A 21,764-nucleotide genomic window follows, 5' to 3' on the forward strand; every position below is an offset into this window, starting at 1 on the left:
TTCAAAGTTTTTTTTTTTGGGGGGGGGGGTTGAGACAGGGTTTCTCTGTGGTTTTGGAGCCTGTCCTGGAACTAGCTCTTGTAGACCAGGCTGGTCTCGAACTCACAGAGATCCGCCTGCCTCTGCCTCCTGAGTGCTGGGATTAAAGGCGTGCGCCACCACCGCCCGGTTTGTATCTGTACTTTCGTCTATTGTTGACTCCCTATCTGGCGTGACTAGACAATTGTTTGCATCTCCCCAAGAACATGGGAAAATTTCTTCTTCTCAGAAGTAGTACAAAAACTTTGAGGTAAGATGATGACTATAAGCTTCGTTTATTTAGTTTCATTTTTTTGAGACTGCTTGTCTAATTTTGTGCATTATATTTGGTGTACACACATTTGTGTATGCAGGCATATGCATGTGTGGAGATCAGAGGCCATAAGGTTTCCATCCTCTATCATTCTTTGCCTTATTCCTTTGAGGCTGAGTCTCTCCCAGAACCTGAAGCTTGTATTTCTGTGTTGTTGTTTTGTTTTTTAGCCTGCAAGTCCCAGTGATCCTCCTGGCTGTGACTCCTCATTGATGTTGGAGGAACAGGTGATACGCAATTTGTCACACAGATGCGGAGATCCAAACTCAGGTCCTCACAATTGTGCAAGCAAGCACTCTTAACCACAAGCCATCTATCTCTCCAACCCCGTTCTTTAGTTTGCTATTTTTGTTTGTTTGCTTTGACACAGGGTCTCACCTGTTCTGAAACTCACTGCATAATCCAGACTAGCCTTGAAATCCCAGCAATCCTCCTGCCTCAGCCTCCCAAATATTAGGAGTGGAAGCATGAGCTTAGACGCTTGTACACAGGAGAAAAGGACAAAAGAGACTCTGTCTCAACAAGGTGGAAAAATGAGAAATGACTCCAAAAAAAATCCTGACTGCTACCTGCACTGCCCTGACTCTACATACACCCCCTCCCTCTCTCTCACACACACACATTTTCCCTGGATCTGGAAGCATAACTCAGAGGTAAAACACTTGCTTAAGTACTAGTACCACAAAAAAAAATGTTGACAAACTTTTAAAATTAAATAAATAAACAAAAACATCACTTGGGGATGGGAGGCTACTGGGGTGCTGGCTGAATTGACATACAAGCACAGGGATCTAAGATCAACCTCCAGTACCCTCATAAAAATAGGAAGAGTAGCGTGGGCAGAGACAGAAGGATCACTCAGGCTTGCTTGCCAGCCTGTGTAGCCAATTGGTGAGCTCCATGTTCAGAAAGAGACCATGTCTCAAAAAAGTGGAGGTGGAATGGGGATAAACAATAGAAGAAAATACCAGACACTGACTTCTGGCCTCCACAAGCACATGCATATTTTCACGTATGTACATACACAAAACCATTAGTAGGGCATAGTAGTACAAGACTATAATCCCAAAATGCAACCGGCAGGCTTGAGTCAGGAGAGAATGTCCTACACAGTAAGACTCTGTCTCAAAAACAATAGAGCAATAGATTGACAGGTAGGTAGGCTGACAGACAGGACATCATAAAACAGCACTTGGGCTAGGACAGTAGACTGGTAGTAAAGCAACTGTCTATCATGCACAAAGCCTTGGGTTTAAACTCCAGCAATGTGCTCAAGATCCTAGAATGAAGCCCCAGCATTGTGTGGATGTGTGTGTCCAATACTGTGGAAAATGAGTTAAGTAGTGTACCTGCCCAAGATTCATATCCACTCAGAATCTTAAAATATGACTTTGTTCTTGTAGGGTCTTTGCAAACACAATCCAATATATTGGATTAGGCTGGGTCCTAATTCTGAGAAGATTCAGACATAGGGCATGCACAGAGTGCAGATAATGTGAGGGCATAGAAGAATGCCATGCAGAAAAGAGTCAGACAAGAAAGATGCATATGCAAGTCAAGGAACACCAAAGATTGTTGGTAAGCAGCAAAATTAAGACCAATTAGGGAAAAGATGACAGCTTTTTTTTCCCCCTGAGTGGTTAAAATACTGTTTTAGATTCTGGACTTTTACCTTAACTGTGAAAGTTTAAAGTTTTATCACTTATGACCTCCCAACTTTGGGGCAATTGAGGGAGGGGATGCTTCTTTCTGGTTTTACAAGACAAAGTTTCACTCCATGGTCCCATCTGGTCTCAAATTCAGTCTCCAAAGTGCTGGCATTGCAGGAATAAACCACCATGCCCAGCTTATACTGTTACAGTGGACCTAGGAAACCAACACACCCATATCCCACATTCCTATTTATACAACATTCTTTTTTTAAGGCAGATTCTTATACTTGTAGTTCAAGCTAGCCTCAAACTCATGGCAATGCTCCCCTCTCAGGCTCCCAAGTGCTGGGATGACAGACAGGAACCAGCTTCATATAGTACTCTGTGTGATGATATCTTGTTTGTACTGTAACAAATAAAGCTTGCCTTAAAAAAAAAATCAGTGTGAAACAAGCCACTAGCTAGCCGTAGAAGCCAGGCAGTGGTGGCTCACACCCCTTTAATCCGAGTACTTGAGAGTCACCTGCTTTTAATCCCAACATTTGGGAGATGCAGACAAGAAGGGTTACGGCTGGGTGGAAAGAGGAATATAAGGTGGGAAGAGACAGGAGCTCAAGGCATTCAGGCTGAGGATTCGTGAAGATTGGATCTTGCTCCCTTGGTTCAGGGGATTTTATAGAGGTAAGAACTAGAGGTTGGCTGCTCTGCTTCTCCAATCTTTCAGTTTTCACCCTCTAATATCTGACTCCGGATTTTTTTTAAAATTTTTTTTTAATTTATTTATTATGTATACATATTCTGTCTGCGTGTATGCCTCCAGGCCAGAAGAGGGCACCAGACCTCATTACAGATGGTTGTGAGCCACCATGTGGTTGCTGGGAATTGAACTCAGGACCTTTGGAAGAGCAGGCAATGCTCTTAACCACTGAGCCATCTCTCCAGCCCCTGACTCCGGATTTTTATTATTAAGACAAATAAGAAATCACACTACAATTCTGTTTTAAAAATTATTGTAGACTATAATATAATTACATCATTTCCCTCCTCTTTCTTCCCTCCAATCCCTCCCCGTGCTCCCCATATAACCTCTTCCCTTACTCTCAAATTCATGGCCTCTTTAATTATTCGTATGTGTGTGTGTATGTATGTGGTGCTACATAAAGAAATATGTATATATCACTTTAAATGTCAAAATTGAAAAAAACAAAACACCGTGGCTCAAAAGCAGCATAGCCAAGCAGTAGTGGTGCATGCCATTAATCCCACCACTCTGAAGGCAGAGGCAGGAGGGTCACTTTGAGTTTGAGGCTAGCCTGGTATACAGAGTTAGTTCAAGGACAGTCAACACTACACAAAGAAACCCTGTCTCAAAACAAACAAACAAAAAACCAAAAAGAGTAAAAATTGCTGGGTCAGAATACAAGTGTTTCCTAGGAGGTGAAGGTGGAAACAACTACAAAAGATGGAAAGTAAAGGACTTCTTACATGTGTTTGTCAAAATTCCAAGAACTGTGTGTACTGAAAAGATAAATATAGTATAATCTTAATAGGGTTGATTCCAACCCAGGCGGTGGTGGCGCACGCCTTTAATCCCAGCACTCGGGAGGCAGACGCAGGCGGATCTCTGTGAGTTCGAGGCCAGCCTGGTCTACAAGAGCTAGCTCCAGGACAGGAACCAAAAGCTACGGAGAAACCCTGTCTCGAAAAATCAAAAAAAAAAAAAAAAAAAAGAAAGAAAAAAAGAAAAGAAAAACTACAGAGAAACCCTGTCTCAAAAAAAATCAAAAAAAAAAAAAATAGGGTTGATTCCAAGAAAGCAAAACTGTATTCCAAATGTGATGAGCAAAAACATGCTACTGCCAGGCATGGAGGCAAACCACTTTAATCCCAGTACTCAGAAGGCAAAGGCAAGTGGATCTCAGTTCAAGCCTGGACAGGCTGGTTCACATAGTGGGTCCAGGCCAACATAAGACACTGTCTAAAACAAACAAAAAGCTGTTAATCTTGTTTATATAATTAAAAAGAAAAATCAAAACTGAGCAGGGGAGATGGTTCCATGGTTCAGATCACTGGCTACTCTTGCAGAGGACCAATCCCCAGTACCACATGGCAGCTTGAAATGTCTGTTACTCTAGTTCCAGGAGATCTGATGCCCTCTTCTGGCCTCCATAGACTCTGCATACACACACACAGTATACTTATATACACGCAGGCAAAACATTCATATACATTAAATAAAAACATAAGTAAAGATTAAAAAGAAAAAGCAAAATTACCCTTAACCCTCCCCTGCATCTTAGGAAGATCTAAGATTCATTCTCTTTTTGCAGAGCCTCCTTTCCACCCACATCTGATTAATTTATGTCTCCAAAATCCTTTTCATTTTATTTACTTATTGGTTTCAAGACAGGGTTTCTCTGCATAGCCCTGGATGTCCTGGAACTCGCTCTGTAGCCAGGCTGGCCTCAAATTCAAAGAGATCCACCTGCCTCCAACTTCCAAGTGCTGGAATTAAGAGTGTGCATCACCACTATCTAGTTAGAGGAAGCACTCTTGAGCCATTTCTCCATTCCTGACACTGATTTTTTTCTTAATGAAGTATTGTTATTTATAGGTATTTTACCTGCATGCATGTATACACTTCACATATGCCTGATACTCAAGGAGTCAGAAGAGAGCACCAGAAGATTTTAGGTTGTGTGGGTGCTGAGAACTGAACCTGGAGCCTCTACAAGAATTCTTGACCATAGAGCCATTTCTCCACTCCCCAAAATACTGAATTTTTAAACCACATTTCAACTCTGTTTCCATCTCATAGTTCTAAAATATGTAAAGTAAACAGATGGAGGCTCTGCATGAATTTCCTATGGGGTAAAATGCCTTTCCATGTATAAGTTTTTTAAGACAGTCTCAGAGTCCTGTAGTATTGACTAATCTCAAACTTCAAAGCCTCCAAAAGTGGCATATATGATTTTTTTTAAGCCTTCACAATCAACAGAGAGACATTTGATTCTGGGGGCTGCTAAGCTAAACCAACATATGTGTGTTAAAGGTATCTTGACTTCAAAATTTGGGTCTAAGAATATGTTGCTTTAAAAGAGGTTCTGCTTTTGGTTCCACAAAAGATAAAAACCTGTAAATTCCTTCCAGACTAATGTGGTTTAATAAAACAAGATCCCCCCCCAAAAGGTCTCCATAAACCTTAAAAATACTTTACCCAACACACAGCAAAAAAGTTTAAAATAAAAAAACTATGCCCAAATTCCCAAAATGGTTGTTTATAAATGTCTGTTTTCATTTAAAGGGGGTTGATTATAAGTAATGAATGGTCATACCCAATTTCTAAAAAAAAGGGGGGGATATACTATAGAAATGAATAGTTTACACTGGTATGGAGTTTGGTCTAATAATACAAATTTAAGATCAATTTGTAACACTGTATATGTATTTCTCCTCTTGTTTAAGGTATTATGTTTGTGCAGCTCATTTAAAAGTGTAATGTATAATTAAAATTACAGATTAATAGTCATTTATAGCAGTCAAACTTGTAGTCATGTTTGTTAGGTTTTCTAGATGTACAGAGATATATTTCGTATAGACAGATATTCTTCAAACCTTTCAAAAGAGATGATGTAGGATTCCCCTCTGTATGCTATGAATATGTTTTATTACCATTGGTTAATAAAGAAACTATTTTGGCCTATATCAGGCCAGAACAAAGCAAGGCAGGAAATCTGAACAGAGATATAGCGAGAGAGTAGGCAGATTCAAGGAGATGCCATGTAGCTACCAAAGGAGAACTAGGAACCTTTCTGGTAAGCTGCTGTCTCATGACAATACACAGATTAATAAAAATGGGTTATTTCAAATTATAAGAGTTAACTAAAAATATGCCTGAGTCATTGGCCAAACAGTGTTGTAATTAATATTGGTTTTGGTTTTTTGTTTGTTTTGTTTTTTGAGACAAACTTTCTCTGTAGCTTTGGAGCCTGTCCTGGAGCTAGCTCTTGTAGACCAGGCTGGCCTCGAACTCACAGAGATCCGTCTGCCTCTGTCTCCCAAGTGCTGGAATTAAATATGTGTGCCACCACCGCCCAGCAATTAATATTGTTTTTGTCTGATTATTCAGGTCTGGGTAGTCAAGAACAAAAGAGCAGTCTCAGTTTACAGGAAATATACAACTTAGTAAATCACTGTGCTCGACCTAGTGAAAATAAGAGTTCTAAATCTAATCTATTGCTTATAAGTATATCAATTAGAAACAATCTTTTTGTTTTCAAGACAAGGTTTCTCTGTAGCTTTGTTGCCTATCCTGGAACTAGCTCTTGTAGACCAGTCTGGCCTCGAACTCAGAGATACGCCTGCCTCTGCCTCCTGAGTGTGCCACCACCACACGGCCTAGAAACAATCTTAAAATAGGGCCAATTCTTAATACTTCCTATCATTTGGAAACATTTCTTTTTTTTTTTAAATATTTTTATGGTTTATTTAACTTTATTTTATGTGCATTGGTGTGAAGTGTCAGATCCCCTGGAACTGATCTTCAGACAGTTGTGAGCTGCCATGTGGGTGCTGGGAATTGAACCCGGGTCCTCTGGAAGAGCAGTCAGTGCTCTTAACCACTGAGCCATCTCTCCAGCCCCTGGAAACATTTCTTATGCTAGAAAATATGACACGCAGAATGTCTAATGTAGAAAGGAAGAGCTACAACACGAGAGGAAAAATAAACCTTAATATCTTCCTGAAAGACAAAGAAGAGAAGAATGCAGAGGAATACAGACACATTTTCCAAAGTAACTCAGTAATATATTTTCATATAAACAAGATTTATCACCTGGGGGCTGGAGAGATGGCTCAGCGGTTAAGAGCACTGACTGCTCTTCCAGAGGACCTGGGTTCAGTTCCCAGCACCCACATGGCAGCTCATAACTGTCTGAAGATCCAGTTGCAAGGGATCTGACACCTTCACAACAATGCATATAAAATAAAGTTAAATAGACCATAAAAATATTAAAAAAAGATTTATCACCTTTTTTAAAAAGTATGCCTTCTATTTCTAGAGAATTAATTAATATGTTTGAGAGGTTGGAGGAGGAAGATTCCCATGAATGGCATACCAGCTTAGGCTTCCAAGTAAGATCCTGGCTCAAAAAGAACAAGAAAGGGTAGGGATGTGGCTCAGTTGGTACAGTTCCTCAGGTAAGCAGACCTAGTTTTGATTCCCCAGTACCACAAAGTGGTAGTAGAAGTTCAACAAGTTCAAAGTCAAAGGGACTGGTGAGTGGCTCAGCCGGCAAAACACTTGCTGCACAAGTTTTACAATTTATGTTCAATACCTGGAACCCATATAATGGTAAAAGGAGAGAAGCAACTCTAAAACATATTCTGGAGGCTGAAGAGATGGCTCAGTGGTTAAGAGCACCGACTGCTCTTCTAGAGCACCCACAACTGTCACACAGGCATAAGGGTAGGCAAAATACCAATGCATATAAAATAAAACTAAGAATTATCAACAAAACATATTTTGACCTCCACTGGAAAATGACCCCACCCATACCCAATAATAATAAATAAAATTTGTAAAGTTCAAGGTCATTCTTTGCTATGTGAGGAGCACAAAGCCCACCTACAACACAAGTCTTTGTTTCAAACAAACAAACACTAGTAATAATAAGAAGCCAATGCTACCAGAACAGTTGTCCCCTTAGAAGAGCAAGAGTTCCCAAGTTCAAAAGGTTTCAATCTGGTATATCATTACAGACTTAAATGTTTATCTAGCTTTTCAAACACTCAAATCTACAACATTCTCCCTACAAAGGTTTTCTACATCTATATAACTTTAAAGTCAAGGTTTTTCTAAATGACAAGCAAAGCTGAGGTGATGCTGGCAGCCCATTAACAAACAGCATTTCATGCTTTCTGTAAGCTAAGTCTGGTTCAAGGAGAGACATGACCCCTAAGAATATTCCTAAATCACAGATGAAAATTAGGATTGTGTGTGTGTGTGTTAATTTACAGATGAGAAAACTAGGGCACAAACAGGTTAAACAATTTGGCCAAGGTCATACTGCAAACACATGAAAACCCCAGTCTCCCTAACTCTAAAGCAGTCAATCCCTATAATGTGATTAGTGTCCTTTCCTATAATCAAGACCGCACTTTAGAGCTTTGTCCTTATTTACACTAAAGACTAAGAAACAAAATAATTTACCTAAATGTAGACGACAGATAAAGGTGCTTGCTGCCAAATCCAACAATTCAAGTTTGATCCCCAAAACTCACAGGGTGGAAGGGGAGAACTGACTCCTGCAATTTATCCTCCGACGTGCACTATAGTACGTCTGCCCCGACACAAACACATGCAATAAAAAAGTTTTGCTGGGTGGATGGTGGCACACACTTTTAATCCCAGCACTTGAGAGGCAGAGGCAGGGAGATTTCTGAGTTCGAGACCAGCCTGGTCTAGAGAGTTCCAGGATAGCCAGGGATGTAACACAAAGAAACCCTGTCTCAAGGAAGGAGAGAGAGAGAGAGAGAGAGAGAGAGAGAGAGAGAGAGAGGGGAAAAGAAAAAAGTTTTCTTTAATAAATGTGAAACCCAATAAAATAATAACTATTTCTTCAGATAATAACCTTACTGTGAGGCTGAAGGATGGTTTAGTGGATAAAACATTTGCTGTGCACAAGCGTGAGAAACTGAGGTCAAACCTAAGCACCCACATAAAAAGTCAGGGATGACCACACCACAAACACCAGGGATGTGAAAAACACAGGCAAGACAACTGCTGGGGTTGCCGGCAGACAGACTACTCTAAGTTCTGTGAGGGACTCTATGTCAGGGGCATAAGGTGCAGAGTGACAAGACAGCTGATGTCCTCCTCTGTCCTTTGAGTATAAGCACACACATGTACAGTCACCACACACAAACACACACCAAACAAAAACAAAAAAGAGAAAGACAGCCATTGTTAGACTTTCTGTGACTAAGCTCAATACACATGAGTTCCTACTATAAATGTCAGGGTATGAAAACGCTGCTCTTTTCTGGAATAGAAAAATATCTAAATATTAGGATAATGTTTCTAGGTGTGGGAACTACACGTTTCTTCATAACAAACACTGCTTTTTATTCTTGCTTTCTCTTTTCCTTTCTTCTCTTGAGAAGGGTCTCAGTAGACCCAGGGGTTTCAAACTTGCTATATAACTGAAAACGACTATGAATTTCTGATCCTCCTAAGTGCTGGGATCACTCTGCCATGCTTGTGGGCTGAAGCAATGGCTCAGTGGTCTACCTACACTCCCAGAACCATAATTCACTATTGTTTTTAAATACAGTCCAGGTTGGTACTTAGCAGAATGGCACTTAGAATAACATTCAATTATTTTAAAGAAACCAGGAACCATGAGATAAACATCTTAAATTTCAATACCACCCAACCTTTTAATAATATTTATTATATTGAAGTGTGGCTGTTGGCAAGTAGCTTTATTTTCCTAAACAAAAACCCCAAACCCTACAAAGTCCTTAAAGCAGGGGGAATTTCACGTTTGAGTAACCTTCGGGACCTTATACAGAAGCAGTTCAACAAACACGTGTGAAGTATTATCAACTTAAGCCAGTGTTGTGGTCCACGTCTGTAATCCCAGCACTGGGAGGTAAAGGCAGGAGGTTAACGAGTGCAGGACCAGCATCAGCTACACAGCAACTTAGAGGCCAATCTGGATTACATGAGACCCTCTTTCAAACAAAAACAAAACCCACTAACATTTCTATGCTTTGTTTCCTTCAAGTCTTTGTGCCAAAGTTTAAAGCAGAAGTTAAGACAACATAGCCTTTCATTATTTTACTCTTTTGAAGACAGGGTCTCTATGTAGACCAGGCAGACCAGGCTGGCCTCAAACTCAGAGATAGCCACCTGCCTCTGTCTCCAAGTGTTGGAATTATGTCTGGCTCTGGCTTCTCATTTGTAAAACAGTGACTATTAGAAAACCTCACATTACTGGTAACAGTCATATCATGATGTCAACAAAGCCCTAGAAAAGTAGTGACTCAGCACACGAAACCCAGGGCATAGTCAAAGTGGACAAGAAGGCATCTGAGAGGTCGCGGGCAAACATTCAGTAGACAAGGGAGCGTGGGGCACCCTTGGAACTCCAGCACTTGGGAGGATCAAACTTCAAGGCCATCCTTAGCTACACTGTGAGTTGAAGGCCAGCTTTAAGCTACCCAATCGTTTTTTTTTTTTTTTTTTTTTTAGGGATGTGGTGGTGGATATAAGACTCTGAAAGATTTAAATCAACTGCCCAAGATTACAGAATACAAAAACTACAATTTAAGTCTTCCAAGTATCTTTCCAAAAAGAACTGCTTCATGAGCTGGGGTAAAAAGGCTACTTTGAGGAACATTTTGAAGATATTTGGAAAAAGAAACAATCTTTATCAGTACACTTCTTTTTAGGAAACTTCTTTACTTCTGGTAAGATAGGCCATCACTGAAGGGATGGAAGTTAATTTGCTTCTTTTATTGCAGATAACACCTTCTTTTCCCCCTTTTTAAAGTCTACATATTTCATTTTCACACCTTGTAACAACCTGAAACAACTTCTTTGCAACCTCATTTAACTACTCTCCCTTGTACCCATTTCCTATTATCGGTCACAAATCACATCATCATATCCTTCCTTTCTCTCCATAGCTATCAAAAAGAGCAGCACAGTTAAGCAAGCATTTGATTACAGCAAATGAGATTCCTTTACATAAGCCAATCAAAGCCTTCTTCTGTCTTAAGCATTTATAAAGCAACTAGTTAACACAAACATAAACTAAATCAGAAGGTCACACAGGTGAGAGAGTAACAAACACTAACGCTCACAGTGAGGACAAAGCATGAATGGGTATGCCAACACACGTGGTAATGACGGTGATTGGCAACTAAGTCTCCAGGTTATGAGGCATTAATCCTCAGGAACCACTTTCTTTTCTGTTCTTTCATTCTTTGCTTTTCTTTTTTTTTTTTTTTTTTTTGGTTTTTGGAGACAGGGTTTCTCTGTAGCTTTGGTGCCCATCCCAGAACTAGCTCTTGTAGACCAGGCTGGCCTCGATCCGCCTACCTCTGCCTCCCAAGTGCTGGGATTAAAGGCATGCACCACCACTGCCCGGCCTTTGCTTTTCTTCTTTTGGTGTATATTTGTGTGTATTTTTTGAGATGAGGTCTCAGGTAGTGCAGGCTACCTCATACTTGCTATGTAAACAAGGATAGCTTTACACTCTGGATCATCCAGCTTAGGTTGCTCTAGAACTCACTATGTAGACTGTAACTTACAAAGATCTGCCAGTCTCTGCCTCCCAAGAGCTAGGATTAAAGGAAGAATGTGCCATGAAGCCCTGGGTGTGCATATGATGGTCACAGGACAACTCCTGGGAGTCAGCTTTCTCCTTCTACCATGGAGTCTTGGAATCTAACTTGAGTCACCAAGATGTTCAACAAGCACTTATATTTGCTGCCCCATCTCACTGGTAATGAATGCTCTGTGTGTATGTGTATATATGTGTGTGTGTGCACTCACTTGTGCATGTGTGTAGTATAGGATACATGTATTTTGGGTACATAAGTATTGAGGCTAGAAGTAGACAGATGTCAGCTTGCTTGCTTGCTTTCTATCTTTAAGCCTGAGGACAATTTTATTAGAATTTAAAAAAGAAGAATCTGAGAACAGGCAAACTGCAAATTCCAGCAGCTGTCAGAAGGGAAATGACAAGAGGAAGAGAAAAAGGCATGCCATTTAAACCAACATGTTCAGCACTGGAGGTTAGCCGTGTGATGGACAAGCAGTACGGATGAAAGTGGGGAGAGGGCTATAACTTCAAAAACAAAGAAAAGAGTGAAAGCCCAGCGTACCATGGAAAGTGTGATTTGGAAAGAGACAGAGGGAAAGGAAAAGGAAAGACTCAGAGAAGAGGGTACATTTAACACAGTTATGTGGCCTTAGTTCCATAAGCAACTAACCAGTTCTCTCCTGTTTTACATCTTTATTTCTTGAGACTGGATCACTCTCACTGATCCTGAGGCCCACTGATATTTCTAGGCAGGCTAGTGAATGAATTTAGAGATTTATCGGTCTCTGCTCCACACTCCCCAGTGTGGGCGGGAGTTACAGGCACAAGCCACTGTGCCTGGCCTTTTAGGTGGGTTCTGGTGACCCAAACTCCAGTCCTCATGATAGTATTAGGCAGACACTATACCAACTAAGCCATTTCCAGAGCTCAAATTTTACTTTTAGTGAATTTCAAGTCCCTTATTATTACTGGGTTTTGAAGGAGATAAGAAGACAGAAAGTCTCACCAGGTAGCCCAGGCTAACCTCAAATTCACAAGTTTCCTACTTCAGTCTTACAAGAGCTGGGATTACAGTTATTAGCCACTATGTCCAACAGGTATTCAAATTGTATTCATTTGTAACTCTAAGTTTGTATCCTTTGTCCAATACCTCCCCATTTTCTGTACATAACTCTTGGTAGCACCCTTCTCTCCATTTCTAAGAGTGCCTTTACTCTATATATAAGTGAAATCATACATTTGTCTGTGCACTATTTTACATGACATAATGTCTTTCAGGTTTATCTATGTTATTCCAAATAGGCAGACTTCCTTGTATTTTAAGGCCAAGTGATACTTCCTATTACACATATACATCACATCATATATGTGTGTATGTTCACATTTACCCATTTATTTATTAACAGACATAGCTATGTTTCTATTATCTTGGTTATTGTAAATAACACTGCACAAACCTGTAGCAGTGCAGGTATTTCTCAGAGGTAAAATTCCTTTGGGCATATACCCCCAAATTCCCTCTTAAGTTTCCTTACCTAACAGTGGTAGTTCACTTTCACCTGCACTACTTCATTTTATATTTTTCTCATTACCCTTCCCCCCATCTTTCTCTACTCTGTTTTGTTTTAAGGAGACAGAGTCTTACTGTGTGACATTGGCTGACCAGAGCTTGCTCTGTAAACAGGCTGGATTCAAACTCACAGAGATCCACCTGCCTCTGATTCTAGAGTGCTGGGATTAAAGGTGCACCACCACCCACAGCTCTGCTCTTTCTTTTTTTTTCTTTTTTTTTTTTTTTTTTTTTTGGTTTTTCGAGACAGGGTTTCTCTGTGGCTTTGGAGCCTGTCCTGGAAAGCTCTGCTCTTTCTTGATCTATGTTTATAAACATGTCTGCATGTCTGCCTGCACACCAGAAGAGGGCGCCAGATCCCATTACAGATGGTTGGGAGCCACCATGTGGGTGCTGGGAACTGAACTCAGGACCTCTGGAAGAACAGTCTGTGTTTTTAACCTTCAAGTCATTTCTCCAGCCCCTTTTATGTCCTCTTAAAGTGAGTCTATGTTTTCCTTAATAATAATACCAATTTATCCTATATTATAGAACTAGATGTCTTAAGCTATGAATTCATTTTCTTTCCTTTTTTTCCAAACAGGTCTCATGTATCCCAGGATAGCCTCAAATCTACTACACAGCCAAAGATGACCTTGAACTGCTGATGATCCTGAGACCACAGGCTTGTGCACTAGGGACTGAATTTAGGGCTTCATGCATGTTAGGCGACAAGTGAACTCCAGCCCCTTATCTTCAATTCTGAAGATTTAATATGTATTATTTCATTTAGTCCTCACAATAACCGCAGAAAGGTAGAACAGAATCAATATATTTATATAGGAGAGATAACCTGAGGCCAGTAGGACTAAGAAGTTACACAAACTGTTGTTACACAGTGCAAAATCAAATCAGAGCCCCAATCTTTTCTATTTTCTACACTATACTATGTTGCCTTATTGTTAATTCTTCCATTTTTTTCTTTTTTTTTCCAAAGACAGGGTTTTGCCGGGCAGTGGTAGTGCACACCTTTAGTCCCAGCACTCAAGAGGCAGAGGCAAATGGATCTCTGTGAGTTCAAGGCCAGCCTAGTTTATAAAGCAAGTTCCAGGACAGCTGGACTACACAAGGAAACCCTGTCTTGAAAAACAAAACAAATAAACAATCAGAAACACGGTTTCTCTGTGCAGCCCTAGGTGTTCTGGAAATCACTGTGTAGACCAGACTAGCCTCAAACTCAGAGATCCGCCTGCCTCTGCCTCCTGAGTGCTGGGATTAAAGGCGTGCGCCACACCACCACCCAGTAATTTCTCCACCTCTTATCCATCACATGCGTATGTTTGGGTATGTTTAAAGAGATAAATATTTATAACACAGCACAAGTGGAAAAAGCCAGTTGGTATAACCACTAACTTTCTCTCCCACACAGCTCTCCACAGCAGTTATGAGACCAAGACTTGCCCCCTGTTCCAAAATGTCCCCAAATGTCTCTAACAGGAATGTCAGCACACCTGAAGTTTTCACTGGCTGAGTCACTTTTTTGGGTTAAGGCGTTGTTTCCAGAAGGCCACTGTGAAATGCATGTTACCTGAAAGAGAAAAAAGGATTCATTAACAAAGTACTCTGGTTAAATAGACCTGTGATTACCGTGGGAATCTAAAAAAAAGAAAAAAAGGTCTTTATTTGCCCCAGCATAAAGCCTTCAAAAAAAGTCCATGAGAAAGATTTTGTATATAGAATAAACAAAACTTCTGGGGAAATGACTCATGCACAGTATGGGGAAAACAGCCACTTGGATATGATGGACATCTGCAAATAAGGATGGCCGTATATACACATATTCTCTCCATAGGGTCACTGTAAAGTCGATTACTACAAGTCAGATGCTCTGGAGACAGGAGCACAGCTGGGGAGCACTGATTAGCTGAGTATCATTGGTTTTAAAAAGCAACAAAAGAGCTAAGCTGGCCGTGGCTTTCCAACAACGGTCACTACAGACTGGAGGAGGGCAGGGCCCAGGACAGCTTCTCATCAGTGCTGCTGCTCATGAGAACAGCTGCAACTTCATTTTCAGGAGTGCAAACCTCTCCACCAGGGAAGGCCACAACTCTATTGGGTGAGTCCCTTACTAATCTATACTGACTCAAAATCAGTATCATTATCAACAATTAGCATATCTTTACTGAATGCTTATTATGAACCCATAATTTGGCTAAGTACTATAAAGAAAGAAAGAAAAAACAAACTTAAATACTTTTACCTTAGTTCTTATAGTGGAACCAATCCCCAAACTAAGAGAGGTACAACCCAAGAAAGGAAAGGGAGCCTCATGACTAGCAGTTTCCTGTTAATATTAACCCAATCTCCTGAGTCAAAAGGAGTAAACTAAACTCGTTTCTAAGCTAAAATTCCTCATTAACCTCTTCTCTAAGCAATAAATAGGCACAGACCAGAAGTGACAACAGATGCTTTTAGTGGTATACACTCACTTAGGCAAACTGGAGAACTCTAGAGTTTAACATTTGGTTCTCATCTAGCTCTGACTCTTGACTAGTTTTAGGTAAAATATTCTTCTTCTTTTTTTTTTTTTTGAGACAAGCTCTCACTGTGTATATCTGGCTCACCTGGAACTAGTTATGCAAGCCAGACAGATGGATCTTTGTGAGTAGACTGTCTTCAAACACAAAAGCAGAATGCTAAGAGACTGGGCCAATGTAATAGTATGTATGAGGCAGATGCACGCATGTGCATGCACATATACACACAGACTACCTACTAGATAACTGTTCACTGGAGATATCAGTCATCAATCAGCATACTTCCCCAGAGAACTAACACAAGAATCCACTTTTTTTGGTGGTGGGAGGGAAGTAAGGATCTCACACTGAAGGATAGATTGGCCTGGATCCTCCCTAACAGTAAGTACTTCCAGAAGTTATTTCCAACCAAAGCTGGCCTACAACCTAAAACATATTTGCTACTATAAAGCAGGCAATCTCTTCCGACTGTAAGGCTCAAGTACCAAGTTTCTGTGACTACAAGGAAAATACATTGAGCAAACATGGATTGATGTGCTGATGTCATATAGTCCAAAACTTCAAGCTCTCTTCCAGAGATTTGACTCTTATTTCCCAAAGATGCTAATGACCATATTCTAAGAGAAAAAGAACCCTTTAACCAGCCCAGCCCTAAAACAATCCTATCAAAAAGCATGGCAACACTATTGTGTCAGCAAAATGAGGGAGATCGGCTACAGTCGCTTTCGCCCTTTCGCTTTTACCACCAAAGCCGTCTTCTTAAAACAAACACCAACTTACATCACTTCCTCACCACTTCCTTTCCTCAAAACCTTCACCTTGTAACTACATAAAATTCAAAACGATTAGCATTGAACTTAGAAGTTTTCTAGAACTGGCTCCTTTTACCTTTCTGGCCTTGAGTCTCACAATGCCCTCCTCCACTCTGTTTGCTTCCTGCACTCCTTTTCTCCCACATTCTGCCTGACATACAGCCTTGAGACATGAAGGTATTTCCTTTCTGCGCTGCCTTCGCTTCCTTCACCTCTGTCACATTCCTACTTAACCCTAGGCCAACGGTGTTCAACCTTCCTAATGCTGCAACCCTTCAACACAGTTCCTCATGTTGTGGTAACCCCACAACCATAAAATTATTTCATTGCCACTTCATAAATGTAATTTACTACTGTTATGAATCATAATGTAAATATTTTTGGAGACAGAGGTTTGTCAAAGTGATTGAGAATTGATATTCTAGACAGAACTTGAGATAGCAATTTTTTTTTTTGAGAAAAAGTATCACTGTGTAACTCTGGCTGGCCACTATGTTGACCAGACTGACCTTGAGTTCATACTCCACCAAGCCTAGCCCTCACAGATGGGTCTTGCCACTTCCTTCAATAATTCCCACACTGGTCACTGCCACTTCCTCTCCTGTCTCAAAGCTTTTTGAGTTGTCCTTGGTACAGCCAAACCATTGTTTGCCTCAGTAGTTCCCAAGACCATCCCAAATACCTGAGGCATATTTTCAAATAAACTGGTAGAAGCCAATCCTGATTACAAATCAATCTCAAACTTGAAACCTGAAAACATCTTCCCTTTTTTTCCCCAAAAGGTCTCAAGTAGTCCAGGCTGGCCTCCCCTCCCCAGGCTACTGAGACTTAGAATCCTGGGCCTTGTATTTGGCAAGCAAGCACTCTACCGACTGAGCTGCCTACCCTACTTTTAAAAAAAAATCTTTCCTGAGCTGGGCAGTGGTTGCACACGCCTTTATTCCCAGTACTCAGGAAGGAAAGGCAGGGGGATCTCTGTAAATTTAAGGCCAGTCTAGATACGGAGTGAGTTCCGGATCAGTCAAGGCTACACGGAGAAACTGTCTCTAAAAAACAAGCTGGGCGGTGGTGGTGCACGCCTTTAATCCCAGCACTTGGGAGGCAGAGGCAGGCGGATCTCTGTGAGTTCGAGAGCCTGGTCTACAAGAGTTAGTTCCAGGACAGGCTCCAAAACCACAGAGAAACCCTGTCTCGAAAACCCAAAAAAAAAAAAAAAAAAAAAAGGAAAGAAAAAACAAACAAACAAAAAAACCAAATCTCTCCTGGTCCAGCAGAATAGTTCATCGAGTTAGGGCACTTGCCTGATGACCTGAGTTTGATCCCTGGAACCCACAGGGTGGAAGGAGGAAACACTCTTGAGGATTACCTTCTGATCTCATGACATACACTAAAAATTTCCTGAGCCCACTGAGGCAGCGTGTACCTTAATCCCAGCACTCAGGAGGCAAAGAGAGGGAGATAAGATGAAGTCTGATGCCAGTCTCTGTTTACAGTGCGTTCCACAGCTATATAGCAAGATCATGTCTCAAAACAAAAACAAAAAAATTAAAGGCTCTTACAATATGCCAATGGATAAATTTTGGGATCATTGGTGAGTCTGTCTCTTAATGAATATAAAGTCATTTTTAAAAGAATGTAGGACTTCTTTACTCTAGAATACTTGCTTTTGGTTTCATATTATATCCTTGTTGATGTCTATTCTAAAGTATGAAGTCAGGAACTCACAATGTACATTCACTGTTCAAAAAAGAATCTCATCTTTTCTAAAACCTGGAAAATGAAGCCGTAAGTAAACCTGTGTGTGATACACAAGGCTGAATCTCATCCAATTTGCCCCTCCCCAAAAAAAACTTTATTTCAGATGAGAACCAAGCCAGTTGCCAACCCTGAGAGTGAACATACACGGCTGTACCTACTTCTAGGAGATCTCACGGATACAGAAGCACCGCACCTAAGAGCACAGTGATGGGTGGCTAGGTTGTGTTCTCTAACTTTGGGGGGGGGGGGGGCTCACTCTTTTCTCCCCACTCCTCCCTGCAGAACAAGTTTACTACAGCTGTTAAAGAGAAACAGAAAATTCAACAAGATTAGGATTCTAGACACAACCAAGAAAACAAGAGATTGGGAGACCCGGAGTTTCAGGTACTTTGAAAGTTCACCTGGTCACATCTCTAACTTTAGGCCCAATGCCTACTTCGGGTGCACTGACCCTTACACATATTTTTCTCTTTTGAAGCTGCAGCCCGGAACCATGTCTCAAAACTCCAATCTTCTACTTTTAAAGTCATGTCCTCATCAGGCTTCGACCCTTCAAATAACGCTCGCCTCTACTTTTTTCTTTGCTAAAGAAAAGTCCGCTCTCGGAAGGAAGGACAGTGACAGCTCCACGTCTGCAAAAGTCGGCGGCGCCGGCCTGGGCCGGGACCACCATGAGTGGGGACAATGGAGGGAGGAGGGGAGTGAAAGACTAGAAGGGGAGGCAGCCACGGGAGAGGGTCCTCTGCGAGTGGGAGCTTGGAAAAGTCCCGGGAGAGCTTGCCAGGTGGCTGGTGGGCCCGGCCACCGCCCCTCAGAGGGCCACGTCGCCCGGGCGGGCCGCTGCCACCGGGCCCCGAGCATAGGCCGGGCCGCGGGAGAGGAGCCCCCCGGCGCGGCAGCGGGGCGCGGGGCCGGACCCTGCCCACGTCCGCCGCGGCTCGGCTCTCTCCCAAGTTGGGGTTAGAGCGGCCGCCGTCTCGGGACGTCCAGGCCAGGCACTAGCAGCTCGCCTCGCCCCACTGACCCACCCGCCGCCCGGCTCGGGCCACAAGCCGGAGCTCCGGGCGCCCCCCGCGGACACCGGCTACGGGAAGAGCAGCCTCGGCTCTGGGTCCCGACTCGCGCACCGCACCCTGCTATCCCTCGCACTCTCCGCGCCTTTCCACCCAATCTCCCTCCTAACCACAGAACTGCTCCCAGTCCGCCCGCGGGTGTTTACCGGGACTCGGGGCGGCGACGACTCCTCGGTCCCTCCACTAAGATGGCAGCCGGTCCCGAGCCCCGACTACAGCGATTAGAGCGAGTTCGCATCCAGTGCGCAGGCGCGTCCCCTCAGGCACAGTCGGGACTACAGGTTCCAGCAGGCCTTGCGCGCCAGCCCGCTATTTCGTTTACCTCACCTCCAGGTGAAGCCGATCCAGCCTTATTCTCTACATCTCCAAGGCTTTTTTTTATATTATTCCTTCTTTTTCCTCCCGTCTTCCTTTTTCTTTCCTCCCTTCTTTTCTGAACACTTCTCACCAACCTCCGCTCCTCGCTAGAACCCCTAAAGACTGTTACCAAACTCTAGTGTGCCTTCGAATCACTTCAACAGCTTTTAAAAACAGATTGCTGAGCCCCCACCGCCAGTTTCTAACTCCGAAGATCTGGGATGGGGTGGGGAGTGTTTTATAATTTTCATGTTTAACAAGCGCTCTAGTGATACTACTGACAGCAGGAAGCACAATTTGGGAATCGCTATGCCTTCTGGTTACATTGATTGGGCTCAGATTCTCCTTACTCCACCTTTTGACAGGGCGTTCTTAGGACGGTGACAGCTTGATAGTGCCAACGCGGCAGGAGTTCTAAAAAATGAAAAACATACTTTTTAATCCTTACTCCAGAACTATGAGGAAAATGCCATTTGTTACCTTTTCAGATACTTAAATTAAGCTGCAGGTAGGATAAGAAACCCATGCAAGAGCATCTTGCCTATTCTCAACCTCCCTCAGACGCGTATGAGAGAATTAATAGGCTGTACAAACAGTCAGAGGCACTACTTAGGCGCTTGGTGAATATCCATTTTTTTAAAATTTATTTATTTATTAAAGATTTCTGTCTCTTCCCCGCCACCGCCTCCCATTTCCCTCCCCCTTCCCCAATTAAGTCGTCCCCCCCCCCCCCCCCCCCCGCTCCTCAGCCCGAAAAGCAATCAGGGTTCCCTGTCCTGTGGGAAGTCCAAGGAACCCCCACCTCCATCCAGGTGAATATCCATTTTTGCTACTATTGTTATAGCCTGTTTCCTCCTAAGGAAACCAGCTTATACTTTTGGAGTACCTTTGAGACTACCATATTCTGCTTTATGTGCTAGGAGAGTTATTATAAAATAAAGATTATAGGCTAGAAAGATGGCTCAGTAGGTAAGAGCATTTGCCTTGCAAGCACTTAAACTTGGATCCCCAGCATCCATGTAAAAGCTGACATAGACACACACACACACCCCACACACCAGCACTGGGGCCAGAGACAGGGGCTCCCCTTAGTCAACCAGCTTAGACCACACAACTTCAGGTTCAAGGAAAAAGCAAAGGCAGCTGGATCTCTGATATCTCACAGTTAGCCAGGTCTAAATAAAGAGTTCTAGGCCATCTGGGGTTACATGGTGAAACCCTGGGTTTGGGGTGTTGGGTTTTGAGATTTTTTTTTTAATTTTAAGTATTTTAAAGTTCTTCTGTACATCCAACAAATGTTTGCCCTGGTAAGAATGCTGCTGTGAGGTGAGGGGAGGGATGTAGCTCACTGGTAGAACGCTTGCCTAGCATTGGTGAGGCCCAAAGATTCTGTCCCCAGATGGTGGTGTGCTCCAGGGGAATCTGGGTTTTTTTAAACTAGCATCCCAGATGATTCTTGTCACCAGGCACACTATAAGATTAAGTGCTTAATTACTTTATACAGAGAAGAAAGCCGAGTATGGAAGAAATTGCTAACTGGCTCAAGATCTCTAAGAAAGGAGCCAAGTCAGCTGGGCGGTGGTGGTGCACGCCTTTAATCCCAGCACTCGGGAGGCAGAGGTAGGTGAATCTCTGTGAGTTCGAGGCCAGCCTGGTCTACAAGAGCTAGCCCAGGGATAGGCTCCAAAGCTACGGAGAAACCCTTTCTTAAAATAAATAAATAAATAAATAATTTTTAAAAAAGGAAAAAAAAGGAAAGGAGCCAAGTCATCTACTTCCAAGTAGTCTTTATCTATAAGTTTTCTTTGTTTTGGGCACACATTTTCACTATGTAGCTCAAGCTGGCCTCAAACTCAGGATCCTTTACCCTCCACCTTCCCAGCACTGGGATTCCAAGCATATATCACCACCCTCAACTTGTCTGCATGTGTGTTTCACTTCCTATTTTACTTATTATTATCAGTGCAGAAGTCAAAGGATAACTTTCAGGAAATGGCTCTCTACTCCCACTGTGGGATCCAGGTATCAAGCAAGGACGGTTGGTAGTCAGATTTGTAGATTATTTGGCCATCCCCACAATTTAAAAATTCTATAAGAGTAGGTAAACGTGTGGTAATGAAAGTCAAAAGCCATACTCCAAACCTCTCCCAGGAATGTCTTTTTAAAAAATTATTGTTCTGGGGCTGGAGAGATGGCTCAGTGGTTAAGAGCATTGCCTGCTCTTCCAGAGGTTCTGAGTTCAATTCCTGGCAACTACTTGGTGGCTCACAACCATCTGTAATGAGATCTGGTGCCCTCTCCTTGCCTGCAGACATACACACAGACAGAATATTGTATCC

General features: G+C 42.3%; 1 protein-coding gene across 2 annotated transcripts in view; it reads right to left on the reverse strand.

The window, feature by feature from the left end:
• Positions 1–19,295, reverse strand: part of Itch (itchy E3 ubiquitin protein ligase) — a 90,701-nt gene extending 71,406 nt beyond the window's left edge. For both annotated transcript variants that reach the window (XR_005976036.1, XM_041670240.1), the window contains exons 1-2: positions 19,215–19,295; positions 14,400–14,476 (exon numbers count right to left, since the gene is read on the reverse strand). The gene's annotated coding sequence lies outside the window, so the exon portion shown is untranslated. The remainder of the gene's footprint in view (positions 1–14,399; positions 14,477–19,214) is intronic.
• Between the last annotated feature and the right edge of the window lie 2,469 nt (positions 19,296–21,764).

Source organism: Microtus oregoni, unplaced genomic scaffold (assembly GCF_018167655.1).
Source record: "Microtus oregoni isolate MIOR12 unplaced genomic scaffold, Mior012 000020F_ref0000438, whole genome shotgun sequence".
Taxonomy (NCBI): Eukaryota; Metazoa; Chordata; class Mammalia; order Rodentia; family Cricetidae; genus Microtus; species Microtus oregoni.